The following is a 22401-nucleotide window of genomic DNA, read 5'->3' as shown; positions in this document are numbered from 1 at the left end:
TAGATGATGAGACAGAAAATATATTGCTTTTATATAAAATCCATGGTACGCCCACATCTTGAATACTGCGTGCAGATTAGGGATGTAAAAGGTTAAATGTTTAACTGGTAAGCATTAGGCTTACTGTTAATTGGACCTTAACTGTTAACCCCGGTGGCCAGCCAGCTGGGAGTCACCTTGGTTAACTGGTTAAACGATATAATTTTAGTTGTTTGACCGGTTAACTTTTTAGATCAATATTTACATCCCTAGTGCAGATGGGGTTGCCCCATCTCAAAAAAGATGTTTTGGAATTGGAAAAGGGCAACAAAAATGATTAGGGGTGTGGAATAGCTTCCATATAAGGAGAGATTAATAAGATTGGGACTTTTCAGCTTGGAAAAGAGACGACTAAGGGGGGCATATGAATGAGGTGTAGAGAAAGTAGATAAGGAAGTGTTTGTTTTCTACTTCTTATAACACAAGAACTAGGGGTCACTAAATGAAATTAATGGGCAGCAGGTTTAAAACAAACGGAAGTATTTCTTCACACAACGCACAGTCAGTCTGTGGAACTCTGCCAGAGGATGTTGTGAAGACCAAGACTATAACGGTTCAAAAAAGAACTAGATAAGTTCATGGAGGATAGGTCCATCAATGGCTATTAGCCAGGATGGGCAGGGATGGTGTCCCTAGCCCCTGTTTGCCAGAAGCTGGGAATGGGCGACAGGGGATGGATCACTTGATGATTCCCTGTTCTGTTCATTCCCTCTGGGGCACCTGGCACTGGCCACTGTCGAAGACAGGATACTGGGCTAGATGGGCCTTTGCTCTGACCCAATATGTTCATTCTTCTGTTCTTATGAAATGGCAGTCTCACCAAAGGACAACAGTTGAAATACAGGAAGGCTGTCCTCTTCCTGTAATCCTTCTGGATGTCAGGGGCCACACCAAAATGAGTCTCTGGGAACTTGATAAAGGACTTCAGAGACACTGCAGTGATTCCTTCCTATGGTGGCATGTATGAAGTAATACTTTGCTGCTGTGTTTATGATTGCATAGGTCTGGGCTAATTTAAAATTGGAAGCATGTGATGATGAAAGCAGAAGAGTGGTAGGTCAAATGCCCACTGTTTTGAAATTGGAAGTCTAGGGATTGTGGAGACCGTATGGGTTTTGAAATGTTTGGAATGTTTTACGGGTGCCAGCAGACAGCCTAGCAACCGTTCCACTACCATATTCTGCTGATGTTGCTGTCAGGTCTGGAGCTGCTCACATTCCTTGGTGAAAAGAACTTGAGGGATCAACATGTAAAACCCTGGCTTTTTTTCTGGGCTCATGACTCCCCCTACTGACTCTCTGCAGAGCATGCAATGTGCTTTTAAATTAAATTTAAAATTTTAAATTAATGGAGATATCCTATCTCCTAGAACTGGAAGGGACCTTGAAAGGTCATCGAGTCCAGCCCCCTGCCTTCACTAGCAGGACCAAGTACTGATTTTGCCCCAGATCCCTAAGTGGCCCCCTCAAGGACTGAACTCACAACCCTGGGTTTAGCAGGCCAATGCTCAAACCACTGAGCTATCCCTGCTTCATCACCGCTAAAGAGGGTCAGTCATGCAGGTAGCAGAGGTTTGTATGTTTGGTGCTGAACATCCGGAGTTTAATCCACGGTGACAGTTATGTCGTCTGTATAGATGCAGCTATGGTTTGCTGTAAAAGCACTAGGGATGTTCCTCAAGCCTGTTCTCCCAGGCGTGGAGCTCAGAGTAGGTGATCCCAGAGGCACGTTCTGCTGGGGTTGTTGGAGTCCTGTCCTGCCCCCGGTGGGAGCAGCTGTCCCACTGCGGGCAGAGGCTGGAGCGGCCAGTTGTCCCAGGAGCCCTCTCCTGCTCCTTTAGCTGCTGGTCCCAGGGCTAGCGGTTCAGGCTCCCAGGCCCCTGCTCTGACCGTTAGACCCAGCTCTCCTGCCCAGGGTGGAGGAATCCACTCCCAGCTGTACAGCAGTGGGCCAGGCTCCACTGGGGTGATAGGGGTCACCCCAGGGAGCCCCCATTGGCTGGCAATCAAGCACCCATGGATTTGGGGCCCAATGGGATCCCCATGAAGAGGCCTGAGCTCCTGCCCCTGGAGTCAAGGCCCCTCCTCCCTGCCGAGAGCCTTGGCCTTGTGCCGTGGTGGGAACAGCCTGGTTGTGGGGCAGGGACAGCTGTAGAGGGGAGGGGACGAGGCAGTGGGGCGGGGGGGGGGGCTAGGAGTCAGGTGTTGATAAATTACTGTGTCTGTCGCTGGACCACACTTGGTTCGTTGGGAGAGATTCTCACAATGGCGCTCGGTTTATTCCCATGGCCCCGCACGGTGCCAGTCTCTGAGGAGTCATCCTGGGCAGCGATGTCCCATTCACCTTGCGCAGGAGGTGTCCCCCCCAATTACAACCCAAAGCCACCTACTGTCCCCTACTTGTTCGGCTGCAAAAGGCCCCATGCCTGTCACCTGAGCCTGGAGGCAGGGAAGCGGCTCGTTACCGTGTTTGGCCCCCTTTGTCCTTGTTCTGAGCACGCGCGGTGCAGGCTCGGAGGGGCACCGAGAGACCCCCGAGCTCTGATCCAGCCAGAGGTAGGTCTGGGTGGGGGACGCCCTTTGCATTGCTAGGAGGAAACAAGTCTCTGGCCTGATACTGACAGTTCCCAGTCGACTTCAGCAATGCAGGGTGCTGGGGGACATGGAGCCGAAGTGACCGGGGTTACGGGATGGGCCAGTATTTGTGCTTAAACTCTTACTGGTGCTTAATGCATGCTAAGGTATAGGTGGTGTGGACCATGCGTGTTATTAATGTGATATATATTTATATGTGACCCAGCATATATTAGTCAGTACAGGACTCCTGGGTTCTATGCTTGGCTCTGGGAGGGGCGTGGGGTCTAGTGGTTAGAGCAGGGAGCCAGGACTCCTGGGTTCTCTCCCTGGCTCTGCCGCTGACTCGGGGTGACCTGAAGAAGAGTGGCTCTGTGCCCCCAGGCCGAGGTGGCAGTTATCCGGGTCGGGGGAGGAATTCCACCTCCATGGGAAAGCGAGTTCTGAGAGCAGCTGGCTCTGGTTTGTCACCCAGGGCAGGACGGGACCCCGTGGGGGAAGCCGGGGTGGCACCAGCTGGCAGCTCTGATTCTGTGGCACGTTTTTAAGTGAGGCTCATTAGCTGCTGGAAGAGCTCGGACGGGGGGTGGGGCCGGAGTCCCCATCCCCTGGGGTCTGTAATTCCAGGCGGGGCCCCTGGCTCAGCGGGTACGAGCGGCCGGGTGCGGGTGGCACAGGGCGAGGTTTGGGGCTAGGGGGCTGTCAGAGCCCAGGCTGGAGCGCCCAGCGCCCTCTGGTGGTGAGAAGGGAAAAGTGCTGCCATGGAGCTTCATTTGCATAGGCTGCTCCCATAATTCCTTCAGTCGCCATAAGGAGACGTGCACTTGGCTTTGGTGTGGGGAGGCTGGACGTGGGTTCTCTCTGGGCCTGGGCCTGGGCCTAGGGCTAGGGCAGGGCCGGGCCGGGCCGCTCCGCCCCTCCCCTCCCCTCCTCCACCACCGCCACCGCCATGGTGTTGGGGGCATGTCCAAGGGAGCCAGGCACATGGATTCTGGGGGGGGGCACTCTGGGTGGGATGCAGTGTGTGGGTTCTGTGGAATGGGGGGGGGGCAGTGAAGAGACGTGGATGCTGCTGCTTGCTGGCCCCAGGGGCGCAGGGTTTGGGGGAGGCCTCAGCGCTGTAGCCAGGGAGTGCGCGAGAGCTGCTCGCTGGCGTTCCAGGGGCCAGGGGGAAGGCGAAGGTTGGGCCAGGTCATTCCAGGCCTGTCAGCAGGACAAGAAGTAACGGGCTGAACCTGCCACAAGGAGCTTTAGGTCAGAGATCAGGAACACCTTTCCCACTCTCTGGGGCTAAGCTCTGGAACAGGCGCCCCAGGGAGGCTGTGGGACCCCCATCGTTGGGGGATTTTAAGAACAGTTGGAGAAACGCCTGCCAGGGCTGCTCTAGGGTTACTTGGCCCTGCCACAGAGCAGGAGCTGGGCTAGACGATCTCTCAAGGTCCCTTCAGCCCCACGGTTCTATGGCTCCATGTAACTGAAAACGGGGACGCAGCATCACTGGGTGTTCCCAGGGGGGTCCTGCGTCTTTATCAATGACTTGGAAGAAAACATAAAATCACACTGATAAAGTTTGCAAATGAGACAAAGCTTGAGGGGGGGTAACTAACGAGGACACAGTTCCCGGCTACTGAGCAATCCCGGTCACTTGCAAAGCTGGGCACAAGCAAACACCGTGTTTCAGCACAGCCAACTCGAAAGTCACCTCCAGGAAGAAAGACGGCCGGCCGTACTGACAGGACGAGGACTGAGAAAGACGTGGGACGCTTGGTGGCTAATCAGCGGAACATGAGCTCCCAGTCCGATGCTGCGGCCAAAAGGGATCGACTCTGGGATGCATAAACCAGGAGAATCTGGAGGAGGAGCCGAGAAGTTATTGTTCCTCTGTATGTGGCCCTGGGGCGACCACTGCTGGGATCCCAGGTCCGGTCTGGTGTCTAATTCCAGAAGGATGTTGATAAATTGGGGAGGGGTCAGAGACGAGCCCCAGGAATGATTAAAGGATCAGAAAACCTGCCTCGTAGTGAGCGACTCGGAGTCTCTGAACAAAGCGATGGTTGTGGGGGATCGGACCAGAGGCTGTAAGTACCTGCAGGGGGAACAGGGCTCTTCCATCTAGCAGAGGAAGGGCCAATGCGCTCCAAGGGCTGCACGTTGCAGCTACACAGGCTGGAACTGAGGTGCAAAGTGTTACCGGCGAGTGGAATTCCCAGGGCTCCTGCTGGATTCTCCATCACTGACATCCTTAAACTCAAGCTTGGATGTGACGTTTCTAAACCATCTGCTTTTGTTCACACAGGAGCGATTTGGGAGCCGTTCCCTGGCCTGTAACGGGATCGGACGAGCTTCTGGGAACTCGGGGGACGTTAGCGCTGGGGGGCGGGCAGGCTGCCAGTGTTCCCGGGTACGTGCATGTATGCTGTGGAGTTGTCTGGCCCTGACTGTGGCGGGTTTCCCCTCCCCTACTCCACTGCTTGACACCGGGAGCTGCTGCCTGCCGGGGACCCAGGGCACATGGGGGGAGGGTTTGGGGGGGTTGGTTCTTTGCCCAGAGGGTCCCTTGGTGCATTGAGCCCAGCGTGGCTGGAAAGGGCTCTGCCGTTCCTGGTTCCTGACACTAGAGGGGGCAGCGTCCCCGCTGCAGCAGGGCCCCACCCCAGTGCCATGTGCCAGGGTCTGGCCCGCTGCCCGGCCTGTGGGGCTGGGTGGGAGCCAGCGCTGGCAGCTCTGTGCAGGCTGCATTTCCGCCCCTTTGTGTGACTGATCCCTGGGCTCATTAACGGGGGAGAGGGGGGATGTTCCAGCAGAGACAAATAGGGCGTGGCCCTCTCCCTGCATGTGTGGGGCTGTTCTGAGTGGGACAGGGGATGGGGACTTGTGCTCACCCCCTAGAACAGTGAGGGGCCTCTGTGACAGAAAAAGGGGGGATGCTGCCCTCTGGACCCCTGGGACGGCAGCTCGGGGGGGGGGGCAGGTTCCTGGGCACGAGGGGGCAATGCCCTGGGGGCAGGAGCTGCGTGCCTGTGGGAAAGGGGCAGCGAGGGGCTGCCATGGGAAATGGGGGAGTGCAGTGGGGCAGGGAGGTCAGAGCCCTGGGGGCTGGGAAGGGGGGTTGCCAGGGGGTGGAGAGGATGGAGGCTGGGAAGCTGCTCAGCGAACTCGGTCTCAGCTCTGAATTCAGATCAGGAAAACGATGTGAAGGTGGTGGAGCTGGTCTGTGTTCAGTGCTTCCCACGTCCCCAGCCACAGACTGGTGTGAGGGCCAGTAGGTGCATGGGCAGGCCCAGGGCTGGGCTAGCAGGGGCTGTGGGTTGGGAGTGAGGGGCACCGGCAGAGCTGGGGGGAGCCCAAGGCTGGGCTAGCAGGGGCTGCAAGCCGGGAGTGAGGGGCACCAGCAGGGCTGGGGGGAGCCCAGGGCTGGGCTGGGCTAGCAGGGGCTGCGGGTTGGGAGTGAAGGGCACCGACAGAGCTGGGGGGGAGCCCAGGGCTGGGCTAGGGGGCTGCGGGTCGGGAGTGAGGGGCACCAGCAGAGCTGGGGGGAGCCCCTGGCTGGGCTAGCAGGGGGCTGCGGGTCGGGAGTGAGGGGCACCGGCAGCGCCCAGGCTGCAATCTGCCCAGCTCCCGTCTCTCACACGCTGGGTCTCTCGGATCCTCCGTTTCACAGGCGCCAAATGGCCTGGAGTAACGGGCTGAAAAGGCCATTTGAGTTTGAACAGCCTGAGCCAAAGACCCTTGCCCCCGTCCCTCCCTCGCTCTTCCTTGGCCTGGTTCGGTGGGAGCCGCGGCCCCCGAGCTGCCCTGCCAGGGCTGTGGTTTGGCGCGGGAGCTGCTGTTCATGTCACACATGAAAAGAATCGTTTTGGAAACATTCCTTCCCTTGCAGCCTGGGGCGGGCTGGCGCCGCGGGTTAACTCTGTGCGTGCCGCAGCCCCGGTCCGCGTGGTCAGAACCCGTGTGTGTCCGGCCAGCCCAGGCCCTGAGCGACAGGCAGCTCCAGCTCCACCTCCACTCCCGCCGGCAGGGGCCCCTGCGCTGAGCCTGGGGGCTGCATACCGGGCCAGGGGGGCCTGTCCTGTGCTGGGCCCCTTGTCACGGGCTCTGTGGGCCCCGCACAGCCCAGCCCCCTCTGCCCGCAGCAGAGACAGGCCTCTCCCTTCAGATTGGCCATGTGTTACCGCAGCCTGGCCACGGCTCGCCCACCTGCGGGTGCCAGGCGCTGCACTGGGCGCCCCAGGCATGGCTGAACGGCTCCTGGCAGCCCCCGGCAAGGGGCCGTGAAGCTAAGTGAGTGGTGCGGTGACCGCGCGTGCCAGTCATGCCACGCAGCTCGAGGGCCTCTCAACGGGGGAGCTGGGGGCAACTCCCCCCTGCCCCGGCACTAGTGCCCAGCCTGTGAAACATGCGGGCAGCTGCAGGCGCCACTGTGTGGCACAGCCCCAGAGCAGAGCCGGGCCCTGCCCCAGAGAGCGCCCAGCCCCGGAGCGCAGAACAACAGGGGCACAAGGAGCTGTGGCAAGGCCCCTTCTGCCTCGCCGGATTTAGCGCCCCCTCCTCTGGCAGGGACAGGGCCTGGGGACAATCAGCCCCTCTCTGGAGCGTCTGTCTCCCCCTTCGGGGTTTGTTTCTCAGCCTTCCTGATAGGCCCTAGGCAGGCCTGAGGAGTGCTTCTCCGCCAAACGCAGGGAAAAGGGGAGCCCTTTCCCCTGGCCCCCTCACTGTCCTGGCGCTGGCCCTGGGGGGTCACTGGGTTTGGATGTCTCCCCGATGGGAAGGGGCGCAGTCTATCTCCCTGCTGCCGCCAGCCTTGCAGCGGTTTGTCCCCCCCGCCCCAGGAGAGAGATTTTAACAGGTTTCAGGCAGCCCTTACTTGGACTCAGGTGTCCCTAACTGACTGCAGTGACCCCTTCCCAGCTTGTAGGCAAAGCGCCTTTACCATTGTAGGGCCAAGCCCTGTTTTCCCAGCCCCTCCTGCAGCCGCCCGGCACCGAGAGCGCCCCCTGGCCCCAGCAGCCCCAGGGTGGGGGAAGGGGCAGCCACGCCAGCCGAGTGGACGAGGGGACGGTGCCATGATGGGGGGGTGGTTAGGAGGGGAGCAGCTCGCTGGGCAGAGCAGGGAGGGGACGGGGTGAGGGGGGCAGAGGGGCAGGCAGGGGGACAGCTGAGGGGACGAGACCAAGGAAGGCAGGGTTGGCACAACCAGCCCCTCGGGCGTAGGGCCGGGTGCTTGGCACCCCTGCCTGGGCTGGCCACGGGCTCAAAGGGCCCCGCTTCCGCTGCTTCTGTTCCCGCGAGCTGCTCGCCACGTTCCTCCCCCTGGGAGCTGGGCGCAGGGGATTCGGGGGGGGAGGCAGGTTACCAGCATGTGGTCAGGACAGACCTTTCCCTAGTGCAGACAACGCCTGTGGGCGTGTCCCCTTCCCTGCCCACACCGTGCTCCTCCAGACCAAGCGGCACTGCCCAGACCTCATTCCCAGCCCGGGTTAACCACCCCACAGCAGAACGCTGGCAAAGCGTGGGCTGCAGTTCTTGGCACGGCCCCGAGGAGGAGCAGCACCCCGGCCCCAAGGTGCTGAATCCCCAGACCGGCACTTATGAGGTAGATCAGCGGTTCTCAAACGTTTGTCCTGGTGACCCCTTTACTGCAAGCCTCTGAGTGCGACCCACCTTATACATTAAAAACACGTTTTTATATATTTAACACCATTATAAATGCTGGACACAAAGCAGTGTTTGGGGTGCAGGCTGACAGCTCGTGACCCCCCATTTAATAGCCTCGTGACCCCCTGAGGTAGAGTGACTCGGCAGATGCTGGAGGGCTGCTGTAAGAACAGAACATAGGAACGGCCAGCCTGGCTCAGCCCAATGGGCCATCCAGCCCAGGGTCCTGTCAGCTGAGAGTGGCCGGTGCCAGGTGCTTCAGAGGGAATGGACAGAACAGGGCAATTATCAAGTGATCCATCCCCTGTGATCCAGTCCCAGCTTCTGCAAGTCAGAGGTTTAAGGGCACCCAGAACATGGGTTGTGTCCATCACCATCTTGGCTAATAGCCACTAATAGACCTGTCCTCCAGGAACTTATCTAGTTCTTTTTTGAACCCACTGACTGAGGCAAAGTATTTGTTTAGCTATTGGGCCATGCCTAGATTATCCTTAACCTCCACTCCAGCCTCAGTGTTTAGCGGTCCCACTTCTTCTTTCTTTGTTTTCTTCTTATTTATATGGCTATAGAACCTTTTACTATTGGTTTTAATTCCCTTTGCAAGGTCCGTCTCTACATGGCTTTTGGCCTTTCTCACTTTATCCCTACATGTTCTGACCTCAATAAGGTAGCTTTCCTTGCTGATCCCTCCCATCTTCCACTCCTTGTAGGCTTTCTGCTTTTTCTTAATCACCTCTCTGAGATGGTTTGCTCATCCAGTTTGGTCTACAATTCCTGCCTATGCATTTTTTCCCCTTTCTTGGGATGCAGGCATCTGATAGTTTCTGCAACTTTGACTTGAAGTAAATCCAGGCCTCCTCCGCCTTTAGATCCACAAGTTCTTCAGTCCAATCCACTTCCCTAACTAATTTCCTTAATTCTTCAAAGTTAGCCCTTTTGAAATCAAAAACCTCCTCTTGTTGGTTCAGCAACTACTTGAAGGAATCCATCAGCTATCACATCCAAGAAAATCTGAGCCCTATTATTACTAGCACTTGTCCTCCAGTCTATATCTGGGAAGTTAAAGTCTCCCATGATCACACAATTCCCATTAGTGTTTACTTCATTAAAGAGGTCTCCATCCATATCCAAATCGGATCCCGGCGGTCTGTAGCACACCCCAAGCACTATCCCAGGGGAGGCTCTAGTAGTTTTCTTCCCCAATGTGATTTTTGCCCAGACAGACTGTCTTATCCATTCCATCCCTTCTTATTTCTTTACAGTCTACCTCATCTTTGATATACAATGCTACTCCACCACCTTTGCCTTTATTTCTGTCTTTCCTAAACAGCACATAGCCTTCAATACCTGTACTCCAGTCATGACTACTATTCCACCATGTTTCTGTTATCCCTATAATACAGTAACTCCTCACTTAACGTTGTAGTTCTGTTCCTGAAAAATGCGTCTTTAAGCGAAATGATGTTAAGCGAATCCAATTTCCCCATACAAATTAATGTAAATGAGGGGGTTAGGTTCTAGGGACATTTTTTTCACCAGACAAAAGACTACATTTTTATCTATCTATCTATCTATCTATCTATCTATCTATCTATCTATCTATCTATCTATCTATACACACACACAGAGTGTAAGTTTTAAACGAACAATTTAATACCAGTACACAGTGATGAAGACTGTGAAGCTTGGTTGAGGTGGAAGAGTCAGAGGGTGGGATATTTCCCAGGAAATGCCTTACTGCTAAATGATGGACTAGCAATTGGCTGAGCCCTCAAGGGTTAACTCTCACACTCTTCAAGGCAGCAGGAATGGAGGGAGAGGAGACAGCATCGCAGACAGAGACACACACTGTGTGTGTGAGAGAGATGCGCATTTCCCCTTTAAGTACACTGCCTTGTTAATTAGATCAGCTTGCTGAGACTGCAGCTGCTGCCTGGAAGCTCCCTCCGTCCTGAACTCTGTTGGGTGTCCCCCCTGCTCTATGGAAGATGGGGTAAACGGGGTGCAGGAGCAGGGGGGAGGGGGACACCCTGACATTAGCCCCTCTCTTCCTCCTCTCCCCCCTGCACAGCAAGCAGGAGTCTCGGGGAGCAGCTCCAAGGCAGAGGGCAGGAGCAGGAGCAGCACATGGCAGTGGGGGGAGGGACAGCTGCAATTGGTAGCCTGCTGGGCAGCTGCCGCACAGGGAACTTAGGGGAGTGGGGAGCTGATAGGGGGCTGTCGGTCCACCCTGGTTCCCAGCCCCCACCAGCCAGCTCCAACGGGCTGCTCTTCCTGCAAGCAGTGGACAAAGCAAGCGGCTGCCAAACGACGACGTTAAAAGGGAGCATTGCACGACTTTAAATGAGCATGTTCCCTAATTGATCAGCAACAAAACAATGTTAACCGGGACGAGTTTAAGTGAGGAGTTCCTGTATCTGGTTTCACTTCCTGCACCAGTAACTCTAGTTCCTCCATTTTGTTACCTAGGCTCCTCGCATTGGTGTACAAACATCTTAATTTTTGCTGTCTTCCTCCTTATGTCCATTCTCATACCCACGGCTGTATCCTTTCTTACTTCATTTTCTTCCCTCTCAATGTTAAAATCCGGCATGGAGATTACCTGGACATCTCCCAAACCATCTCCTCCAAATTCCTAGTTTAAAGCTCTCTTAATCAGTTGTGCCAGCCTCCATCCTAGAAGTCCATTTCCCTTCCTAATCAGGTGAAGTCTATCCCAAGAGAACAGTCCTCTGTCCATGAATGCCTCCCAGTGGCCATACATCCCAAAGCCCTCCTTATAGCACCACTGCCTGAGCCATCTGTTGATCGTCCTAATCTTGTCACACCTTTGTTGCCCTTCTCTAGGAACAGGCAGAATCCCACTGAAGATCACCTGAGCCTCGATTTCCTTAAGCGTCTTCCCCAGCCTGGCATAGTCTCCCTTGATGCGTTCCAGCGAGAATCTAGCTGTATCGTTTGTTCCCACATGAAGGACAATCAGCGGATTCTTTCCCGCTCCCATTAGGATCCTCTTCAGCCTCAGGTCCACATCCTGTATCTTAGCACCCGGCAGACAGCACACCCTTCTGTTCTCCGGATCAGTTCTAGTTACAGGCCTGTCTATCCTTCTCAGTAAGGAGTCCCCAATCACGTAGACCTGCCTTTTCCCGGTGATGGTGCAATTCTCCGGTCTATCCCCTGTTCCCTCTGGCTGCAAATCCTCTCGATTCCTATTGTCCCTTGCAATCCTCCGCAACCCATTCCGTATCCTCCTGGGGCTCATATTTGGTGTTGTTATCTCCATTGACTCTTCCCCTCTTCCTATAGGACTAGCTGCTCTTCTCTTCTTCCTTGCCCTCTCACCTTCAGCGACCACCTGCTGTGCCCCTTCTTCATTTTCCAACTCCGCAAACCTGTTCCTGAGCTCTTTCTCCTTCACTAGCCCGTCTTTTCCTCTGCCTGGTTCTCTTGGTCACATGCTTCCACTGTCCACTTTCCTCACCCAGCAGTCTCCCCTCAGAGTTCTTTGGTCCTGCTTCCATCTGCAAGTCTGAGCTTTTCCCTTCAGCCTCCTCGTGTCTTTGCTCCATCATCCACTCGAACCCCCTTCTAAACTCAACCAGAGTTTCCACCTGCATCTCCAGTCCTCGGATCTTTTCTTCCATCAGCTCTAGCAGGCGGCACTTCATGCAGACGAAACTCTTTTTTCAGGTACCCCCTCCAGGATCATGTACATGCAGCAGCTTCCACATCCAGTCATCTTCATTGCATCTTCCACAGCTTGGGTCACTACCACCGCTGCCTCTGTATCTGTCATAGCCTTCCCACCTAAATCCTGTAAGTCCGGGAAACACAAACCAAACCTCAACAGCAAAACAAACCCCCAGCGAGCACCACAACACAGCCAGAACACCACACGCTCTCTTCACTAGCCTGTCTGTTCCTCTGCCTGCCTCTTGGTCTTCCACCCCCCCCCCCCCCAAACTCCCCTTGCAAACTCCCACTCAAACTCCCCTGTTGACAGCTCTGTTTGCTGGCTCCTGTGCCGCTGCTCCCCGTGTCCATCACCAGCAGCTGAGAACCCAGCTTCTGTCCCAGTGAAGACGCACCCACGGTTCTTGCTGGGAGATGCCCGCGGGTGGGTGGCACTGTGCCTGGCACTGCTAGGTCTGCCTGCCTTGCTGCACAGCTGGGCACTGGCCCTGGCAGCCATGGGGAAGCAGTGTGCAGCCCTTGTGCTGACACACCCCTGGGCCTGGCCCCTGGGGGTGCTGCTCCCTTGGCCCGGGAGCCCCGGCTGCCAGTGCCTGTAGGGGGCAGGGAGGCCCCCTCACCAGTGGGGCAGCAGCTGCCTGGCTGCCCCTCTGCTGTGGGGTGGGGGGGTGCAATGGGGCAGTGATGAGACAGCGCGGTGGCTGGGCCTGGGCAGGGAGAAGTGATCTGTTGGGTGTAGCTCTAGGCAGCCGGATAGGTGAGTTCCCTGGGCCCAGGGAACACCCCTGTACAGGCAGAGCCGACCTGGCCCAGCCCAGTCCCCCCCATCAGCCCCCTAAGTTCACAGTGGCTTTAGGCAGTGCATTGGGCTGGCCCCACGGACCTGATTTCCACAGACACCTCCCCCCCCGGTGTGAATCAGGAGTGACTCCCTGGCATCCCATGTAGTGGGGGCAGGGAGCAGGGAGTTGGGGTCTCTTGCAGGAATGCGGCCTGGGCATGATGGGTGGTTAGGGGGTGACGGCTGTGAATCAGCACCCAGGCCTGGCTCTGCCCCCCAGGCATGTCTAGCCGCAGCCTCCTGGGGCGGGGCGCACCCCATAGGGGGTGGGGGAGTCTGGGACAAGCAAGCCCTGGGGGTTGGGCTCTGGGGCAGGCAGGCCACGGTGGGGGCAGGGGAGCTGTGCCGTGGGCAGGCCATGGGTTCAGGGGCTGGGGCCGGGTGTCCGGCGTACCCAGGCCCTGGGGGTGGGGGGCAGGGGGAGCTCTGGGGCAGGCAGGCCCTGGACCAGGCAGAGCTGAGCTTTCTGGGCATAGGCAGCCCCACAGTGGCTTGGGCAGCAGGAGAGGCTGGGAGGCCATGAATTCATGGGCTCTGTCTGGGAGACTGATGCACTGGGGGGGCTGGCTGCGCTGTGCGGGGCCAGGACCTGGCCCTATAGCCTCTGTAAGTGGCTCCCAGGGCAGGGAACTGGCTACATTGGCCAACAGTGTCCCTTGGGAGGAGCCTGTGAGTCCGGCAGGTATCCCAGCCCCGGGGTGGGCATCTCTCATCCCCCATCGGCACCGGCCCCCGGGCTTCTGACAGTGCAGCGCAGGAGCTGGTCCAAGAGGTAACTATAACAGGACCGCTTGGAAACAGTGACCATAATACAATAGCATTCAACATCCCTGTGGTGGGAAAAACATCTCAACAGCCCAACACTGTGGCCTTTAATTTCAGAAAGGGGGAACTATGCAAAAATGAGGAGGTTAGTTAAACAGAAATTAAAAAGTACAGTGACTAAAGTGAAATCCTGGCAAGCTGCATGGGCACTTTTCAAAGACACCATAATAGAGGCCCAACTTAAACGCATACCCCAAATTAAAAAATACAGTAAAAGAACTAAAAAAGAGCCACTGTGGCTTAACAACCATGTAGAAGAAGCAGTGAGAGATAAAAAGACTTCTTTTAAAAAGTGGAATTCAAATCCTAGTGAGGCAAATAGAAAGGAGCATAAACACTGCCAAATTAAGTGCAAGAATGTAATAAGAAAAGCCAAAGAGGAGTTTGAAGAACGGCTAGCCAAAAACTCCAAAGGTAATAACAAAATGTTTTTTAAGTACATCAGAAGCAGGAAGCCTGCTAAACAACCAGTGGGGCCCCTTGATGATCAAGATACAAAAGGAGCGCTTAAAGACGATAAAATCATTGTGGAGAAACTAAATGGATTCTTTGCTTCAGTCTTCACAGCTAAGGATGTTAGGGAGATTCCCAAACCTGAGGCGTCCTTTGTAGGTGACAAATCTGAGGAACTGTCACAGATTAATGTGTCACGAGAGGAGGTTTTGGAATTAATTAATAAACTTAACATTAACAAGTCACCGTGACCAGATGGCATTCACCCAAGAGTTCTGAAAGAACTCAAATGTGAAGTTGCGGAACTATTAACTATGGTTTGTAACCTGTCCTTTAAATCAGCTTCTGTACCCAATGACTGGAAGATAGCTAATGTAACGCCAATATTTAAAAAGGGCTCTAGGGGTGATCCCGGCAATTACAGACCGGTAAGTCTAACGTCGGTACCGGGCAAATTAGTTGAAACAATAGTAAAGAATAAAATTGCCAGTCACATAGAAGAACATAACGTTGGGCAAAAGCCAACATGGTTTCTGTAAGGGGAAATCGTCTTACTAATCTATTAGAGTTCTTTGAAGGGATCAACAAGCATGTGGACAAGGGGGATCCAGTGGACATAGTGTACTTAGATTTCCAGAAAGCCTTTGACAAGTCCCTCACCAAAGGCTCTTATGTAAATTAAGTTGTCATGGGACAAGAGGGAAGATCCTTTCGTGGATTGAGAACTGGTTAAAAGACAGAGGGAAAAAAGGTAGGAATAAATGGTAAATTTTCAGAATGGAGAGGGGTAACTTGTGGTGTTCCCCAAGGGTCAGTCCTAGGACCAATCCTATTCAACTTGTTCATAAATGATCTGGAGAAAGCGGTAAACAGTGAGGTGGCAAAGATTGCAGATGATACTAAACTGCTCAAGATAGTTAAGACCAAAGCAGACTGTGAAGAATTTCAAAAAGATCTCACAAAACTAAGTGATTGGGCAACAAAATGGCAAATGAAATTTAATGTGGATAAATGTAAAGTAATGCACATTGGAAAAAATAACCCCAACTATACATACAATATGATGGGGGCTAATTTAGCTACAACAAATCAGGAAAAAGATCTTGGAGTCATCGTGGATAGTTCTCTGAAGATGTCCGCGCAGTGTGCAGAGGCGGTCAAAAAAGCAAACAGGATGTTAGGAATCATTAAAAGGGGGATAGAGAATAAGATGGAGAATATATTATTGCCCTTATATAAATCGATGGTGTGATCCAACCCGTCACAGTGATTCAGACCCTGGGTCTGTGTTGGAGCAGACAGGAGTGTCTGGCTCAGCAAGACAGGGTGCTGGAGTCCTGAGCTGGCAGGGAAAACAGGAGCAGGGGTAGTCTTTGCACATCGGGTGGCAGCTCCCAAGGGGGGTTCTGTGATCCAACCCGTCACATATATTATTGCCCTTATATAAATCGATGGTACGCCCACATCTTGAATACTGCGTACAGATGTGGTCTCCTCATCTCAAAAAAGATATACTGGCACTAGAAAAGGTTAAGAAAAGGGCAACTAAAATGATTAGGGGTTTGGAACGGGTCCCATATGAGGAGAGATTAAAGAGGCTAGGACTCTTCAGCTTGGAAAAGAGGAGACTAAGGGGGGATACGATAGAGGTATATAAAATCATGAGTGATGTGGAGAAAGTGGATAAGGAAAAGTTATTTACTTATTCCCATAATACAAGAACTAGGGGTCACCAAATGAAATTAATAGGCAGCAGGTTTAAAAGAAACAAAAGGAAGTTCTTCTTCACACAGCGCAAAGTCAACTTGTGGAACTCCTTGCCTGAGAAGGTTGTGAAGGCTAGGACTATAACAGCCTTTAAAAGAGAACTGGATAAATTCATGGAGGTTAAGTCCATTAATGGCTATTAGCCAGGATGGGTAAGAATGGTGTCCCTAGCCTCTGTTTGTCAGAGGGTGGAGATGGATGGCAGGAGAGAGATCACTTGATCATTGCCTGTTGGTCCAGTCCCTCTGGGGCACCTGGTATTGGCCACTGTCGGTAGACAGGATACTGGGCTGGATGGACCTTTGGTCTGACCTGGTACGGCCATTCTTATGGTCTTATGTTCATATCACTTATGTTCTTATTCTGGCAGGGACCCGCTGGCTGGGACCTTGTCTGGGGGGAGGGGGCTGTATAGGTTGCTCGCCGCCCATAACAAAGGGGGGGGGGGTTGCAGAGAGGGCAGATCTGAGCGCTTAGCACCAAATCCAGGTGTTGAGAATTAAAATGATGAAGGACCCAAAGGACACACAGTGAAGAAATGCGTGAGGTGCCCCAGCCCTACCCCAGTGCTAGGGGCCAGGGGAGCAAACAAGGGGACTTGGAATGGCTCATAGGTCAGCGTAAATTCGACCGAGCTGGTATTTCTGAAACCAGAGGGAATGATTCCCAGGGCAGGGCTATGAAAATTGATGGTTATAACGTATTTAGGAAGGATTGAATGGGCCAGAGGGGATGGGGCGGGGCAGAAATGGCTCTCTCTACATGTCAAAAGTGGCATTACCTGTTTTGGAGTCACTGAGAATTCAGAAGAAAATGGTCTTGACTAAGGTGGGGTGTTAGTGGCTGCTACAAACCTCCAAATCCCACTGGGAACAGGCGGACCAGCTCCTTTCACACCTATCTGCATGGTGTATGAAGAAAAGCTGCGTGATCACAGAGGATTTGGGGGAACGGACACTTCAGTCTGAGTGATACATGCTGGAGGTCTCACGCTGCCACGGATGTACTAAAACATCCTCGGAATTCCTAAACATTACAGATGATAATTTCCTAACTCAGAAAATGTTGCAACCACCACAGGAGAATTCTGTGTTAGACTTTGTCTCGACAAGGAGGGAGGCACTGATCACAGAACTAAAAACTAATGGTAACTTTAGATACAATGAATCATGACTTGATCACATTTATAAGGTGCAAATGGAATAAAGTCCAGACCATAAGATATACAATTGGTGATCTAAAAAGGCCAATTTCCCAAAGCTGAAAACAATTATATGCCAAATTAGCTGCGAGGAAGAATTTAATCAGAAAAATGTGAATGATAATTGGGAAGTGTTTAAGAACAGTGTACTAGATTTCCAAAAACCCACAATCCCACGATTGAGGAAGAAGGCCATGTTGGTTAAAAAAGAGACCTGATTTAGATGGGAAGTGAAGGCAGCTATAACAAAAATAACAGTATATAACAAATGGCAGAAAGGGAAAGTTGACAGTAATGAATATAAATCAGAAGCTAGGAATTGTAGAAAATGGATAAGGGAAGCAAAGGGACACAAGGAGAAATGTATGGCCAGCAGAGTTAAGGACAATAACATGGAGATTTTTAAGAATATAAGAAACAAACAAACAAAAAATCCCAACAATGGGATTGGTCTAGTACTAGATGGACATGGTAGAATTGTCAATAATAATGCAGAAAAGGCAGAAGTGTTCAATAAATATTTCTGTTCTGTATTTGGGAAAAAACAGATGATATCATATCCTATAACACTCTTTCCATCCCACTAGTATCTTAGGAGGATTTTAAACTACAACTACTAAAGTTAGAAATTATTAAATCAGCAGATCCAGATAACTTGCATCCAAGAGTTTTAAAAGAGCCGTCTCAAGAGCTCGCTGGACCGTTAATAGGGAACACTGGAGAAGTTCCAAAAACTGGAAGACAAATGTTGTGCCAATATTTAAAAAGGGTAAACCGGATGACCCAGGTAATTACAGGCCTGTCAGCCTGACACTGATCCCGGGCAAGATAACGGAGTGGCTGATATGGGACTTGATTAATAAAGAACGAAAGGAGGGTAATGTAATTAATGCCAATCAGTTTGGGTTTCTGGAAAATAGATCCTGTCAAACTACCTAGATATTTTTTTGACGAGCTCACAAGTTTGGTTGATACAGGTAATCGTGCTGATGTAATAGACTTAGACTTCTGTAAGGTGTTTGACTTGGTACCGCACGACATTTTGATTAAAAACTAGAATGATATAAAATTACCATGGCACCAGTAAATGGATTAAAAACTGGCTAACTGCTAGGTCTCCGAATGTAACAGCAAACGGAATCACCATCAAGCAGGGATATTTCTAATGGGGTCCTGCTGGACTTGATTCTTGGCCCTACACTATTGAACATTTTGATTAACGACCTAGAACAAAACATAAAATCATCACTGATAAAGTTTGCAGTTGACACAAAAATTGGGGGACTAATAAGTAACAAAGAGGCCAGGTCACGGATACAGACTGATGTGGATCACTCGGGCCTGGTCTACACTATGACTTTAATTCGGATTTAGCAGCGTTAAATCGAATTAACCCTGCACCCGTCCACACAACGAAGCCATTTATTTCGAAATAAAGGGCTCTTAAAATCGATTTCTGTACTCCACCCCGACGAGCGGAGTAGCGCCAAAATCGATATTGTCATTTCGAATTAGGGTTAGTGTGGCCGCAATTCGATGGTCTTGGCCTCCGGGAGCTATCCCACAGTGCACCATTGTGACCGCTCTGGAGAGCAATCTGAACTCGGATGCACTGGCCAGGTAGACAGGAAAAGCCCCGCGAACATTTGAATTTCATTTCCTGTTTGCCCAGCATGGAGAGCACAGGTGACCACAGATAGCTCATCAGCACAGGTAACCATGCAGGCCGATAATCGAAAAAGAGCACCAGCATGGACCGTACGGGAGGTACTGGATCTGATCGCTATATGGGGAGAGGGTTCAGTGCTAGCAGAACTTCGTTCGAAAAGACGAAATGCCAAAACTTTTGAAAAATTCTCCAAGGGCATGATGGAGAGAGGCCACAATAGGGACTCAGATCAGTGCCGCGTGAAAGTCAAGGAGCTCAGACAAGCCTATCAAAAAACAAAGGAGGCAAATGGTCGCTCCGGGTCAGAGCCGCGGACATGCCGCTTCTACGCTGAGCTGCATGCAGTTCTAGGGGGGGCCGCCACCACTACCCCACCTCTGACCGTGGATTCCGAGGCGGGGATAATCTCATCAGCTACACCTGAGGATTCTGCGGACGGGGAAGGGGAGGAGGACGAGCTTGCGGAGAGCACCCAGCACTCCGTTCTCCCCAACAGCCAGGATCTTTTTCTCAGCCTGACTGAAATACCCTCCCAACCCTCCCAACCCAGTATCCAAGACCACGACCCCATGGAAGGGACCTCAGGTGAGTTTACCTTTTAAAATATAAAACTTGTTTTAAAAGCAAGCGTTTTTTAATGATTACTTTGCCCTGAGGACTTGGGATGCATTCGCGGCCAGTACAGCTACTGGAAAAGTCTGTTAACGTGTCTGGGGATGGAGCGGAAATCCTCCAGGGACATCTCCATGAAGCTCTCCTGGAGGTACTCCAAAAGCCTTGCCACAAGGTTTCTGGGCAGTGCAGCCTTATTCCGTCCTCCATGGTAGGACACTTGACCGCGCCATGCTTGCAACAAGTAATCTGGTATCATAGAATCATAGAATATCAGGGTTGGAAGGGACCTCAGGAGGTCATCTAGTCCAACCCCCTGCTCAAAGCAGGACCAATCCCCAGACAGATTTTTACCCCAGTTCCCTAAGTGGCCCCCTCAAGGATTGAACTCACAACCCTGGGTTTAGCAGGCCAATGCTCAAACCACTGAGCTATCCCTCCCCCAAAGGACAAAGCCTGGCAGTGTATGGTCCCGGTGTTTGCTGGCATTGAAGCAACATCCGTTCTTTATCTTGCTGTGTAATCCTCAGGAGAGTGATATCGCTCATGGTAACCTGGTTGAAATACGGGAATTTAATTAAGGGGACAGAGGTGGCCGTTCCTACTGGGCTGTTTGCCTGTGGCTGAAAAGAAATCCTTCCCTGCAGTTAGCCAAGCGCGGGGCGGGGGGGAATTGGCCCAGAGCTTTTCGCGTTTGGCTAGCAGGGATCTTCCCTGATACCAGCCACGCGGTGGGGGGAGGGATAAAGCGATCATCCCAGAGAATTCATGGCGGGGTGGGGGGTGTTAGTTTGGTTCCTGCAGGGATCTTCCCTGATACCAGCCACGCGGTGGGGGGGGAGGGATAAAGCGATCATCCAGAGAATTGGATGGGGGGGGTTAGTTTGTTTTCTGCTGCTGAAGGTTAACAGGAAAACCGCAGCACTCAACGGGCTTTGCTTGGTATGTGGGAAAGGAGGGCGCAGAAGCCGAAAGACAATGGATTACCATGGCCGCATGCAAGCCGAATTCTGTTGCCCGGACCTGCGTCTGTGATCTCTAGCAGCAAAGCCACAGGCACTCAATATTAAGAGGCAAAATGCGACCTTGTACTGAAATCACATGTGCTATGTAATGTGAATAGTGTTGGTCACCGTGAAAGAGTATAAGCATTGTTCTGCAAAATGTATCTTTTTAAAAAATTCTCTCCTTTTTTCCCTCCCTCCAGCAGCTGCAAATTCTTCAAGCCTCCCTCCTCCGTCCCGAAGGCTATCTCAGATAAGGCGTCGGAAAAAGAAGACGCGAGATGATATGTTCGCAGAAATCATGGAATCCACCCGCAGTGAAAGAGCTCATCTGAATGAGTGGAAGGACACGGTTTCAAAGTACAGGAAAGAAGCCAGTGAACGTGAGGACATGAGGGACCAATGTGAGGACAGGAGGGACCAACGTGAGGAGAGGAGAGACGCTCGAGATGAGAGGTGGCGGCAGGAAGATCAGAGGAGGCAGGATGCAACGCTGGGGCTGCTGCGTGAGCAAACAGACATGCTCTGGCATCTGGTGGAACTTGAGGAACGGCAGCAGGATAACAGAGTACCACTACAGCCCCTGTATAACCCCCCTCCCCCCTCCCCATATTCCATAGCCTCCTCACCCAGACGTGTAAGAACGCGGGGGGGCGGGGCGGGGAGGGAGGCTCCGTACACCCTCCCATTCCACCCCAGTGGACAGCCCAAACAAAAGGCTGTCATTTTTTTAACATTTTTTAAGTGGCCTTTTCCTTCCCGCCGATCCTCCTCCCAAACCCCACCCGGGTTCCCTCCCTCTTTTTATAATCAATTAATAAAGAATAAATGATTTTCAAACGATAGTGACTTTATTTCCTTTGAAAGCAAGCTGGGGGAAGGGGGAGGGTGGGTTCCTTACAGAGAATGAGTCAATAAAGGGGGTGGGTTTTCATGAAGGAGAAACAAACAGAAATTTCACACTGTAGCCTGGTGTGACGATGCGGTTCTGGCGGAACCCAACTGAGAGTGCCAACTCAGGACAAATTGCTCAAACAGGGCAGTTACACTACAATAACGTCACACCTGGCCAGTCATGAAACTGCTTTTCAAAGCTTCTCTGATGCACAGCGCTTCCTGGTGTGCTCTTCTAATCACCCTGGTGTCTGGCTGCGCGTAATCAGCAGCCAGGCGATTTGCCTCAGCCTCCCACCCTGCCATAAAGGTCTCCCCCTTACTTTCACAGAGATTGTGGAGCACACAGCAAGCAGCAATAACAATGGGGATATTGGTTTGGCTGAGGTCTGACCGAGTCAGTAACGATCGCCAGCGACCTTTTAAACGTCCAAATGCACATTCTACCACCATTCTGCACTTGCTCAGCCTGTAGTTGAACAGCTCCTGACTCCTGTCCAGGCTGCCTGTGTATGGCTTCATGAGCCATGGCATTAAGGGGTAGGCTGGGTCCCCAAGAATAACTATTGGCATTTCAACATCCCCAACGGTTATTTTCTGGTCCGGGAAGTAAGTCCCTTGCTGCAGCCGTTTAAACAGAGTAGTGTTCCTGAAGACGCGAGCATCATGAACCCTTCCCGGCCAGCCTGCGTTGATGTTGGTGAAACGTCCCTTGTGATCCACAAGTGCTTGCAGCACCATTGAAAAGTACCCCTTGCGGTTTATGTACTGGGTACCCTGGTGCTCCGGTGCCAAGATAGGGATATGGGTTTCATCTATCACCCCACCACAGTTAGGGAATCCCATTGCAGCAAAGCCATCCACTATGACCTGCACATCTCCCAGAGTCACTACCTTTCGTAGCAGCACCTCAGTGATTGCTTTGGCTACTTGCATCACAGCAGCCCCCACAGTAGATTTGTCCACTCCAAATTGATTCCCGACTGACCGGTAGCTGTCTGGCGTTGCAAGCTTCCACAGGGCTATCGCCACTCGCTTCTCAACTGTGAGGGCTGCTCTCATCTTGGTATTCTGGCGCTTCAGGGCAGGGGAAAGCAAGTCACAAAGTTCCATGAAAGTGCCTTTACGCATGCGAAAGTTTCGCAGCCACTGGGAATCGTCCCACACCTGCA

This window comes from Emys orbicularis, chromosome 2, assembly GCF_028017835.1.
Source record: "Emys orbicularis isolate rEmyOrb1 chromosome 2, rEmyOrb1.hap1, whole genome shotgun sequence".
Taxonomy (NCBI): domain Eukaryota; kingdom Metazoa; phylum Chordata; order Testudines; family Emydidae; genus Emys; species Emys orbicularis.
This window is presented reverse-complemented; position numbering follows the sequence as displayed.